The sequence below is a fragment of the Molothrus aeneus genome, chromosome 5, assembly GCF_037042795.1.
Source record: "Molothrus aeneus isolate 106 chromosome 5, BPBGC_Maene_1.0, whole genome shotgun sequence".
Lineage (NCBI taxonomy): Eukaryota > Metazoa > Chordata > Aves > Passeriformes > Icteridae > Molothrus > Molothrus aeneus.
The window spans coordinates 27,905,395-27,919,501 of record NC_089650.1 but is presented as its reverse complement, the minus strand read 5'-3'; positions in this window follow the sequence as shown (position 1 = coordinate 27,919,501).

The following is a 14,107-nucleotide window of genomic DNA, read 5'->3' as shown; positions in this document are numbered from 1 at the left end:
AACAGAGCTTATAAAAACATAAGACATTCCTTCTTGAAATCAAAATAACAGAGCTTAGTATGTTACAAATAATGCAATGCTACATTTTGTTTTAGATACGACATTTTTATAGTTCTGAGTAGTAGTGCAGTTAATATTCTTAGAAAAACTTTAAAACTGCTATCTACAGTCTAGTGCCTGTCTACAAAGTAGTGGTTTGGCATGTGGGTTATATGTCCCTTGCAAACAGCCAGAGGAAATCACATACAGATATCAACTAACAGAAAGCAATAATGACAAAATCAAACCAGGGGAAGAAAAAAAAAAAACCCAAACAAACAAATCAAAGGACTTCATGCGTAATTATCTTGGTTTCAGAGCAGCATAATAAACTTTATAATTTTCCTGGGCTAGGAAATCATCCCAGAAAAACACATTTAACCTTCTCTGGCATGGTCATAATTTAAAAGATTGCTGGAAAGATAATTGGAATTTATGGATACCATCTACTGTCAACTAAGGAATTCTGTTTAGAGTAAAATTAATATCATGTCATTACTCCAGCATAGTGCAAACAACTGTCAGTTGCTACATCTTTACCAGTATAAGAAAGACACTACCAACAAAAAGGGAGTAAAAAATCCTTGTTCAGCTTGCGTCTTCACCAGTGCTTACAGAATTTAAAATGTCTTTTGCTAAATACTCATACAGAGGCACTAACATTACAGCAAATTTAGGGGTTACCTGCTTGCATGGGTGAGTTCAGTCTTTTGTGGTTATGAACAGAAACAAAGAAATTAAAAGCTTGACTCGGGATGTTGCATGCACCACTACGCATTGGCATTGAGGAAAAATGTATATATACTTTCTGAAATTTTAGTTACTCAGAGATCATATCACATTGTAGCAGGCAATTTGGTGTATATGATACAGTTTTGGAGGGTGATACAACTTAGATGATTTATATGAGGCTGTGAATTCTGTAACTGGTGAACCTGAAGCCTTAAAGGACTCCACATAGTCATTGGAATAAAGCATGCTGTTCAAATATCCTACCCCTATTTAGCATATATGTTTGTTTCTCACATGTAATTATCAGGGTATTGTCTTTTTAAATAGGCATGGCAAGGTATTTTTAATTACATGAGTATTCATCTGCTCACAATGAGAGTAGGTGGAGGAGGAAAATACAACAATTACAGGATGTCTTACCAAAAGTAGAAGTCATAAATCTTGTTTTTTAAAATACCATCTAGAACATGCACTCACCTTGATTTCATTTGCAGTTGTTAACCCAGCCTTACACTTTAGTTGTACGTGAGCATCATTGTAGCGCGATCTGTGGCGCCGACTCCCCAGTACCGAGAGCTGGTAGGAGATTGTGACACCGGGAGTTGACAGATTGGGGGATTAGTTGTTACCACTCCTTGGCCTCCAGCTGAATAATCAAGGTTTGCTTGTTTGTTTGGGTGCACTGCTCCTTTCATCTACAGGAACATCAGGCGTTATGGATGATTATCTCAGTTTGCAAGATATAGTAATTTTTCTGTTAATAAAAGTGGCTTAAAGGGAGCTTCTGAACTCCCTTTCTACCCCTTGAACAAATTTTGAACAGGTCTAGAATACTGGATTGTCTTCAACTCTATGCATACACTTTTATCAGTTTTCCAGTATAAATAGCTACAAACAAATAAATAAAAAGAGTGGAAAGGAATGTGACAGCTTAAATCTCATGAAATTCAAATACTGGGCAAAAACATAAAAGAAGCTGAATTCTGTACTACTTCTTTAGATATATTTATGTGAGAGGGTTTTCATGAAGTTACAGTATGATATGTAACACTGACTACTATTTCTATAGTTCACCCTGTATTTCTGCCCCTTACTTGGATGAATGTAGCCAAAGGTTTATTACAAATATTTAGGTTTAAATTTTCTATTCCAAGAATAATCCTTCCAATGGTTTAACAGATATTGCAAAGGAGCTAATTTGCATGTTCAGGAAAAGCAAAAATAAGTATAATTGAGTTTAAGGAGTTTTTTCCTTCTGATCAATATACATGAAAAATTATGTATTTGACCAAAAAATAGATGTATTGCATGAAGATAAAAGCACCACTGACATTACAAAGATACATAAAGATTTTTCAAAGATTTTCCAATTATCTGCAGTGGTTTATCTTGTACTAAAAAGGATCCTTCTTTCCATTGACTTCCTTTATATTGTGATTATTTAATTGACTGTAAGACCTTTTCCCCTAAATAACAGCTTTTATAAAAATTCAGAGTATAAACATGACTGTTGATCCTTCAGCTTACAAACACAGGACATACTGACTAGAAAAACAGAAAACCACATAAAACAGAAAGCAACTGAAATGCAAGAAAGCAAATGGGAGAGTTTAGTTTAAAAATTAATAACAAAAAAACAAACACTGTTATCTTAGGCTGGTTTGTGTCTGAGTGTCTTAAGAGCCTTCTAACTTATGAGGAAATAAAGCAAACTTTTAACTCATCAATTACTGACAACCTCAACTTTGGAGTCTAAAAGCTGCGTCATTTGGCTGGTTTTAGTATTTATGCTGCTCCTTCTTCAGCTCTAGATGAACCTGCATAAAGGGATTGGAGGTGAGATTGAATTTCAGTAGCAGTCTTTGTATTGTATTGTTTTTGATGTCTTTATGTTCTCTTTCCTTTGTTCTTTCTGTGGCAGTGATACTTTCTCACACTGCCAGTGTTCCAGGACAGAGGGCTGAAAAGAGGAGGTAACTGAAGGATTAAAGTCTTTATATATAACTAATAAGCATCTTCAGTGTTCTGCTCTTTGCTTTTGGTTAAATGCATATGAACATATGTATTTATACATGTATAGAAATTGCATATCTAAGTCTCTGCTAAAAAAGTGGAACACAATTATTTCAATATTCACTATGAAAAGTGCTCATTTTGCTTTATTATTCAAAACTCTGATTATTGTTCTTGGAACAGCAACGTAGAAAAATACCTACAGGGACTGATGGCCAAGTAACTGCTTCAGGTTATTACCCATTGTGAGGCAGCTACATAAATCACACAAATGATCAGCTAAAAGCAGATACTTACATAAATAAATTAGTACAGTTGTATAATATATAGAGCATAAAACCTTGTGGCTGTTTGATTTTTGCTGTTGTGTATTGTGATTGGATTCCTTTTGCTCATGATCTGGCAGGGTTTTGAGAAGGTGGGAGTTTCTGCTTCCAAGGGCAGCAGCTGTTCAAACTTGTTATCTACTGTTCATTATCACTTCAGAGGTGAAGGCTGCTATCTTTGTACTTCTTGGTAAATATATTGTTAAAATGTGGAACAGAGGGTTCATTTAACAGGCTAAACTAGAACACGATTTGCAAAAGATCGTGATTGTATCACTCTACAGATGAAAAAATTAGACAGAATTGTTCTGTGTTTCTACCCTGAATTCACCTATTTACAGAATGTTTTCTTCATAGTCCTGGTAGCAACTTTTGTATACCTTAGGCCAGTAACTATAAATCTTAAGCAACAATCCAACCCATGTTCTCCATGTGACAGGATAAATTGCAGTGCTCTAAATAACACCACTGTAAGATGTAGCCTCTGACCTGAGAATCTTTTCATCATGGAAGAATGTGATGATCTAAACCAGGAAATAAATAAAAATGGCATTTTCTTTACATATTTGGGACTAGCAAAAAAGCATCTAGGGTCTTACAAACTTTCTTAATTCTACCAAAATATGACAGTCTTCATGATATTGTTTGTTAACCTTCCACCAAGCCTGTGATTTTCTTCTGAAGAATTTATTGCTTTTCTTCAACTGCTTAATTAAAGAGAAAATACTAATTTGCTTTTAAATGTTACAGTCAATTTCCATATCAAAGTTTTTTAGTTTTAATTCAAGATGATTATGCATAGATCCTGAAGCTCGTGTACCTACAGTAGCACCAAATAGTGAAACTGCTATGAAGAGTATATTTGGAATATTGCAGGTACAACATGACTGGAAAGGCTTAAGTGGAATAATAAAAAATGAATAAGATTTTTGCACACAAAGGTACCACCAGTGAGTCAAGACATATATACTCTACAAATTACTGGATGCTTGAGTAAACACTAGATTAATATCACTTCCAACTTGCTTTACACTTTTTCTAAGCATTCGCTTTCAGATACTGAAAGTGGGTTACATAGACTGGTTTCATTTGGTGTGGCCATCTGAGAAGGAATTCTGCAGCGTATCCAAGGGGGTCAGGGGCTGTGGCACGTGATGTGTGAAGAGAGGCTGAAGCAGCTGATTCATTTTTTCCTCAAGAGACAGGACTTACAGGGGCTTCTTACTGCCATCTTCAACTCTGGATGGTATTTGCACAGAAGCAAATAATTTGAAAGGTAATGAACACAAGCTGCAGCAAGGGTAGTTCTAAATAAATGCAAGAAAATAATTGTTCTCAGCATTGCCATTTGCAGATGATCCTGCTGTTCAGAGGCTCATCACCCCCTTGGCACATTGCCTTCTTCAGGCTCCTCAGCAGTCATGCCCTGTGAGGACAGCACTGTGCTGGCCAACCACTTCAGCACAGCCAGAGTGAGACATTTTGCATGGCAGATACCACTGGGGCTAACTCCTGGTGTATGTGTTAGTATTCAAAAATGTACAGAGAAAGATAACAGCAACTAAATTAATGCAGAGGCATTGCAAAGTCATGCATTACTTATGCAAGGATTTTCCAGAGAAGAATCATGCAACTTGCAGTACAGATGAACAGGAAGTGACACTATTTCTCTTAACAGCAGGCTGAATGACTTAAATGGATGAAAATTTTGTTGGTAAAAATAATATCTTTACAGAACACAATCAAATTTTGTTGTTCGTTGCAAGATGTTAAGGTTGGTGAGGTATAAAAATTACAAGAAGCAAATAGCTACATTCATGAAAGTGAAGATCTGTAAAATGCCATGCAACTTTTGATTTAAGAAGGTACTATTGTGCAAACTCCCAAAACCTCATAGGACATACCAAGAGAAGAATCCACCATGCAGAGTTCCAAAACTTGCTCCTAAACTCTTCCCCTAACTATTTGGCAGCAGAAACAGTCAGGGATTCCATAAAGCTAAATGGACTTTAGGTCTGACCTATGCCATAAAAAATATTATTCTTAACTCCAAAATCATTAGAGAAAAAAAGTAGAAATGTTTTGTTTGGAGTAACACAGTAACACCAATTATCTATTGTAACCCAGCTTTGGCTATTTCAATATAAATGAATGTCTGTAATGTTTCTGACCAGAGAAATGTTTGGGATCTTTGACTTTGCAGGCAGAAACTGGGGAAAAATGCTGAGGATATGATAAGACCTGGATATTTGTATGCATACTGACCAGCCATTTTTTAGTTAGGTTATGAACCTGCAGAAAGTAGCATTATTTAAAATTATTTTTGATAAGAAGTAGAGTATTTACGAGATTGTCTGTAAAAAAAATCCAGCATATCAAAACTGGGCTTTCATGAAAAAAATAAAAAAAAGGATTTATTTAAAATTAAATGGAATTAAATAGCAGTAATCCATGTCTGGATCTGCAAAAGGCAAATTTTATGCACAGATATACTGAGACAATTCAATTGACCACAGAAAAAGGTGAAAGTAAAACACTGTAAAGTTCTCACTCTATGTAAATTGAGACGCTATTTTTTGGTTGATTTAACAGATGAATAAAACACCTGATACAATCTTCCTGAAATTGAGCTTGGGAGAAAATAATAGTTGAACTACAAATGACAAGAATTAATGGAATTATTAGAAGATGGATAAAAGCTTTCCACAGGGAAAGACAATTCTGCAATATCTGGTAGCACAGTAGTTACTGGAGATATTCCAAAAATAACTTGTCACTGAAGTCCTTTAATAATGTCAGTCATGACCACGGTGGAAATACAGTAAAAATACTGATTGTGTTTGTTGACAACACAAATATGTAAGCATTGTCAATATAGGGTATGGTGTTGTATAAAAATTGCTTATTTCAACTGGATTAATAGAAATCAGATAAAATTCAATAATAGATAATATAAGGTGATGCACCCTTCCCCTAAAAGGTGGGTCATCACAACCCTGCTACTGGTATCCCACTTCTGTTGAAAGCTAGAATTTAGCAAAGAAATAAACTGGAAATGTACTTGGCTGTCCTGCATAACAGCAAGATTAAAAATTAGTGAATTAATTTAGCCCAAAAATGATGTGACTGTGTCAGAAAGGCAACTCCAATAGAAATAAAGACTCTAGTGATGCTAATCTGGAATACTTTCTTAGTTTTGATTGTCTATGTCCAAGATCAATAAATTAAAACTAAAATAATTACACAAAATCTCAGCTGGATGGATAAGTAAAGAAGGAGGAATGTCTTCTGCAAAGAGCCAGAGCTTGTTATCTGAGGTTAAACAAGTGAAAAGGGCATGTCTTTGTTAAGATATTCAGTAGAAGGGTTAAAACTGGAAGAAATATTGCCATTTAGGCTAAAAGCCAATGTTTGTACAAGAACAAAAAGGGAGAAAACAATTATAAATACACTCAAGCTGGAAATGAGGCAAAAGGCTCGGTCTACTGGAACAATATATTTTGGGACTATCTTTGAAGGAGAATGGTGGGGGGAGGAAAAGAGTTTATTTTAAGCTAAGGCTCTGAACTGTTTTGAAAGTGAATTCATCAAATGCTACCTGTAATAATAAAGAAGTAAATTTTGTGATCCAGAAAGTTTATTCTAATTTTGTGCTTCCTTAAAGCACTCTAAGCTAAAAAATGATAGGAATTTACATCCTAGCCTCTGTTTATTTTAAAGCATATGTTTAAATTGGAGGTACTCTTGTGAAAGCAACAATGCCTATTGCAAACTGATGTATTTGACATGTGAAATCATTCTGCACAGAACAGTACAGAAATAGATCACATTAAAATGTCTTTCAGTGGTTATAATTTTAATGAAATCATAATGTAGCAGTGAAGAGTTGTCTAAACTTGCATGTTTATTGTCTTCTGGAATTATTTTGCCATCTTATTCCTTTGTACTAAGATGCTCTTGTACTGAGATGCTCTCTCTACAGGTTAAATAAATCACCTTTTAGAGAGCCAACTCAATGATGTTAAGACAAATCCCTTGATGTACAAGTCCCACAGCTGTGTGTGCCAAATTACTGCTGCAATTCATGAGGTAGTACAAGAGGTTAACTGAAAATTTGCAGTAGAATTCAGCTTTTTCTGAATATGCAAATAATTGCTTTTTTATATGTATTGGAGATGGTAGTGAAAGCCTTACAAAAGATTGGAGTGAATCAGTATTGTGAAGGTAGAGAAGAATATGCAGTTCTCTGCCTTCCTTTTTTTGCTTCCATGCCCTCTACCTGGTAGGCTAGTTTTCTAAAAACCTTTATATAATGAAAGGTATTTATTCTGTATAATAATAATATAATAACAATAATAATAACAATAATAATATTATTATGATGATGAAAAACTGGTTGTAAATTTAAAAAAAATGAAAATATATTATTAGTATTGGTTTCTAATATAATATACAATTCTGACTTTATATGAAAAGTAAATTATGGGCACAGAATTGTTTCCCAGAAACATTTTAACTAGTTAAGGTAAAAAAAAATGACAATGTAATAATAGAACTTACTGTATTCTGTTATTCAAGAAATGGTTGCTGAAATAATTTGTTAAATTTCAAAACAACAGCAGCAAAAAAAAAAAAAAAAAAAAACAGAAGAAGAAAAAGAGCAGTGAAAACAAATCTAAGTTCAGAAGTCAGGACTGACAATCCCAAAGAACATAGAGAATGTATCCTTAAATATAAAACATTGTGCCTCATTTAAAATAATCTTCCTGAGCAGCAGAGGTTTAATCCAAAACCTAGGAATGTGTCCCAATATTCATCCATGGTACCTTCTTGGTGTATAATACCTCTTTTCCAGAGTTTACTTCCCTCTGGGTGCAGGTCCCTTTGTGTCTCTACCTGCTGTGCTAGAGTCAAATCCTTGTGTGTCTGTACTCTAAAAAAAAAGGACACAGGCACTCTGCAATCCATGCCTATTCAACAAATTCTTAAAAGTACATATAGCTTCATTTCATATTCTTATTACAGAAAACCAGTTAACTACACAGTTAATTTAACAATCCAAAGAGGCTTTTTTTGTTTACTCTGATATAGCTTTTCCCACTTTTTTCCTCCCTTAAGGATTATCTTCTTCTCTTACCTGCAATCTTTTCAGCTACTCTTGGCTGCCTTCAAAACTTTTATTTCCTAGAAGATGTATGGTTTCACCTGTTCCTGAGCAATTCTGTACATTCGCGTGCTAGACCTGTGAGGTGCTTAAATGTCTGGCATGGGGAATCCAAGGCTGAAGTGCCAGTCCTCAGTAACCCTGCCCTGCAGAGGTTTCCTCATGCACACACCTCAAGAGCACCTTCAGGTCCTGCTTGTCGAGATCTTCTGGGGTGACACTTCTGTCACTCCATGCTTGTGTGTTCCCAAGTCCTTAAAGGCACCCAAGTGCTCAGTTCTCAGCCTGCAGGAGGTGGAAACACATGTGCTCATGTTCCAATGGACACTTACTCCCTTGGCCATTCTTAAAATGCATTAGGAAGATTCAGCTTTGCCCAAAACATAAGTCAAGAAAAGGGCATTTAATATTTTTACATCTAATTTTCTTTTAAATGTTGGGTTGTCTGTTTCTTTCTTTGGTTGGTGTTGGGGTTTTTTGTTGTTTTTGGGGGGTTGGGGTTGTTTTTTTGTGCATCTAGCAACTGTTAGTACAAGTTTGCTTTGTATGCAGAAGTTTGGGGTATAAAGGTAGACTCTTGATTGGAGACTGGCCTCAGTCTGCAGAGGGGCTATGTTCTAAGGCAAGCTTCTCATACTCTCTGCCTGAAAACATTCCATTGAGAGAAATAGGGATTTAGTATAGTTCTTTATCAGGACAAAAGCTGGTAGGAGTCAGGAATTCCCCTAACACTAGACCTATTCACATTACATCTGAATTCTTGCACCATCTTTCATACTGCTTTATCTCATCTTTACTGGAAATTACAAGTTTGAGGTTGTTTTTTTTAATTTAATTCTCTCCTGTTTTCAGAGAGAAGATCTTGTTTGTGTGGATTTTTTTTCTATCTAGAATGATCTATTTTGTAAAGGAAAGTAATTTTTAAAATATCTAATGGAAAACTATAAGGATTTTGCTTTTTAAATATCTCTGAGTTCTGGCCTACAACAAAGTGCTTAATTATTCTGCTTTGTACTCAGACCCCAGATATGTCTCATACATGAAAAGAATCTTGATTAGATTTTTCCCCAATCTGGGATAAATGAGGCTAGTTATGGAAAAAAAATGTTTCCTCCTCCTCTTGTCACTTCTATTCCAGAGTAGGTTTTTTTGGTTTTTTGTTCTGTACTATGACTCTGGTGAAGAAAAAGTGTTTTGCTTTAATTTTCTTTTCAGGAAAAATGTCTGTTTAAATCAATGCTTGTAAGTTATATCATAATGTAGAAGACATATTCAATTAATCTAGGAAAAAACTGATTCAATTTGTGAAGATCTTGCATTCTTCTATAATATATATAATCTTCTATAATAGAAAAACATATGAATTAGAGAGAGAGATGGATAGGATATGGGCAGTCATAATCACCGAACACATTTTATTAAGGTTAGCATCAATAGGAAATGTTAAAGGTAATACAAGGGTAAATGACAATAGGGAAAATAAGTCTCAGGCAAAAGGAACTCTCATTAATCTATTGAGCCAGTTTTACTTCCAAAATATAATTGGAGTGTAATTCAAAAGGAATATGTTGAAAAAACCCGTGGGAGTAAGGAAGAGGGGAAATTATGCATGTATATTATATATGTATATGCAATATTTGTATGCACTTACATGTACTATTACATATTGGTATATAATTCTGTCTACTAAAGATTATATATTATATAATTCATATGTACTTAAAAGTTTTCTGGCTGTTTTACCACATTCATACATTTTAATGAGTTTCTTAGGAGAGGCTATGCCTGCCTGTATGTTATTTTTCATAGCTCTGTATCCTTTTCTGTGTCCTTTTTTTCAGGCATAAAGCACATTTGATCAGATCCTGTGGGGTAGGTGGTTGAAATTTTCAGAAAGATTTGTATTGGCCACATGGATAAGCTATTGTATGACTGAAGTAGGAAATCTAGTGTGACTGATGACATTTTTGCAGTCTACTCACCCCATCCTAATTGATTGTGCCCATGTCTTCTTTCCACAGTAAATGAAAAGAATGTAACACTAGGCTTAAGGTGGCAGTTTCCAACCAACTAATGCATTACAGATTCATAGCCTGCCTTTTTCTCACAATAAGGGAGTGAGAGCCAAACCAGTTTTGGTTACAGTGATGCCTTGAGTTTTTGGTTTTCATGTTTTCCAGATTCTGTACTGCATGTAGTATATAACTCTGAACTTCATATAGAGTGTTAACAAGTTCTCTTTACAGTTTAGTGAGACAAAACAATCCTTTTCCAGCCCAACAATCAAGGACAGCATTGCAGCTTCAGGCCCAATAAGTGTAAACGACAGTGAATTGCGGAGAGCAGTCTGGGAGGACGGGACTTCAACAGTATTCTCAGCCTGTCGTATCACTCAAATTAGTAAGCAAATAAACTACAAAAAATGTTGTCCTAATATTTCAGTAGATGTGTTGTGCAAGATATTGCTTTGATTAAGTGGAATTTTGTATAATGAATGTGGAGTTTTCATTGTATTCCCTATTCAAATAGTATTTCCAGAAAGATTTCTTAAGTCATTATCACAGCTATTCTCACAGATGTTTTTACTATGTAAACACATTGAAAACATTCAAAATTGAAGCTGTGCTTCTACTTACAATTTGGTTGCTCTTTTATTCCTCTTGATTAATTACATTTGGAAATAATGCTATCCAAATAGAAGAACTCCTTTCATAATAGAAATTTTTTCATACATTTTCAGGTAACCTGTGTAAGTACATTGCACAGAGACATAAGTGAAATCAGATGTGGAAGAAAACTGTGTGGGATCTAGAGCAAGAGGACTTGAAAGAAAAGGAGGTCCTGGGGTTAAATCTCCTCTTTCATAATTCTCACATGCTTATAAACTGTTCTGCTCTTAAACCATATTGTTTGTTTGGATTTTTTAATCTCTAATGAATTAAATACATGAAAAAACACATTAACTCCAAAGAAATTCGTGTGGGTTTAATACACTCTGACTAGGCAGGTACCTGAGTATTAGAGTCAGCAATGAATTCATTTAACTTTGATGTAAAATCCTGATATTAAAGATTAAATTTGTCATGAGATTTTAAAAGCATAAGTAATGTGGTGGAGGGAATATAATTTTGAAAAGGCTAATCACAAATTCTGTAGGCCTGTACTTCAGGATGTGGGATCCTTGATGACAGCAATATTTTAAAAGGAGAATACTTGTAAAGCCTTTAATAATAATATATACATTTTTCTGTGTATTAGAAGGTACATATCAGAAGTCAAACCTAACAGACTGAGAATCTGAGAAATAGTTTTCAAAGTGATCTGAAAGATGAATGCTGAAAATCTGTTGGTTAATAATTTGTTGCAGTTAGCCTGTTAATAATTAATGCTGCTAATAGTAGATATTTAACAGTATGCAAAATGTTAAACTCCTCAGAGTATCTCAATAATCCCTATGTTTATTTGACCTTACTGGAGATTCAGCTTTTATTTTACATTTACATTTTACATTTATTTACATTTTACATGTAGAGGTCAGCACTTCTGTTTGCATACCAGACCATTTTTTCTAGTAGGTCTATAAGATCTCATGCTGTTGGAATAAACTCTAGGCTTTATTTTTTTTTTTTGAGTGATCAGAAGAAAACACTGAAGATGTGACCTTTGGTTTTCTTTCTTTTTGCATTTTTATATGACTAAAATAAAAATTATTAGCTTTTAAGGTCAAAACTATATTAAAAATTAGTGTGAAATACTGCCCTCCATGAAAATTTTGGTGGAATATTTTCCAGTACACTTCTCCTTGAAATGCTGGCTAGTGAACTGAATGAAGTCCAAATTATTTATACATTCTGAGCAGAAATGAATTCCATGCACATATTGTATATGTAACTTGCATTGAACACTTCAAAACTTGTACAAAAAATGAAGTTGTTGTGACTTTTGCTTCAATGGATTTTCAGAGATAGAATTTTTCAACTCACAATGGAACTAAGGACCAAATCATTAAATTCCAAAGAAATCTCTGTGGTGTCAATTACCACTGGTCATTCTTTCTTGGTGATAGTGATGTATGTTTCTATCTCACAGGACAGATGCTATGCATGTATTCTAAAGTCAGGTTTTAAAATACTCTATTTCAAACCCAAGACACCAACATCATTACTGGACCACTGCCATCATAAAAGAGCTGGTGGATAAACTTAGGAAAGAATCATTTAGGAAAATCAGTAAATAAAAATAAATAATCTAAATTGTAATAAATATTCCCATTTAAAAGAGATATTTGTATATAAATTGTTTAGTCATTACTCCCATGCTTTAGAAAATTTATGATTAAAATGGGAGTTAATAATATCAAGGGTCGATTTTCAATAGGAAAAATCATTTATGCTATTCCTAAGAGTCATATTTGAGTGGTTCAACAGTATACTGGATAATAAGTACTCTTAAGTAAAGCATCGTTTAAAAAGGAAATTTATGGAGCTTGATTGTGTATTGCTCAAATGAACTTTTGAGGATTCAATAAATTCTGGGCAATGTTGACACAGCAGTCTCTTTGGGATAGGGAAAATCTGCCAGGATGTTTGGTGGATGAGCAGCAGGTTGAGAAAAGCTGCATTGCTGGAAGCAGCCGTGGCCACCAATCTTGTAATGACCTGGTAATTGACCTTGGGAGTAATCTTGTAAATGACTTTGTGAATTGGTTTTAGGAGATTTGCTAATTCTCTTAGCAGTGCGATAGCCAAGAACATAGGGGGAGAGTCAGGGCCAAAATCTTCCAATTTACTGGAAAGTACTTTCAAAAAGTAAACAAATTCTGTCAAAGCAGAATCCTAGTCTTCAGGGGCATTGTATGTTTATTAGAAATACCATGTGTGAATATTTTTTGCCTTCTCTGAGAGATAGCCCTTAGTTATAAATCTGAATGCTAAAGGTACTTAGACTGAAGTGTAGTTTGAAGGCACACGTGCTTCTCAGTGCACAAAGGTTCTTGGCGAAGGCGCACAGGTTCTCACTGCTGTGCGGTAAAACATTCATGGCTGAAGCATTTTACATGATATCTTGGTAATGTCCAGCCCACATTCTGCTTGCAAATGAAAATACTTGCTGTCTTTATAAAAGGTTTATTAGTTTGGATTACATTCTACCTTCTTCTTCTAAAGCCTGTTAGTCTGAAAAATCCCAAAAGCAGTAAGTTGAGTTGCACTGAATTGGGCCATTTGCAAGGTTTACCTAGTAGTCAGTATTAAGTATGCTATGAATATATATATAAAAGTACAGTCATGTAACCTAAATCTGGAAAAAAAATTAAAAATAAAAGAAGAAGAAAAAAAAATCAATTGTGTAGCTAGTAAGGATTAAGAAATATTTGGAAAATATTTCCATTTCAGAAATTAGAGTTAAATAGATAAACAAACTCCTGTCTGTGAATGTAGGTAACAAACTGATGCGTCACTTCTCTTGTTCTGTTTATGATGTTTTGATTTTAGTAGTCATGATAAATTATGGCCCAGTTTCTTCTGAAATAAACTCATAATACCCTGTAATGCTATCTAAGTACTGACTCAAAGATCATGGCATTTACCAGTATTTGATTGTCTCTCTCTTCAAATCAATGTTATTATATTTATTTACAAGTATTTAAATGTAAAACTTTGTGTAATGCAAGCCTGATAGCTCTTTTATGTGAAAATTGGTGGTTGATGTGCAAATATAGGAAGATACTTAGGTACTCTAATTAAGTATCACTAAGAAAAAGATAAAGAAAGACTTCTACATTTTACATTAAAATATATTTATTTCTTGGTCCAAAGAAAGTTTTTATTAGTAT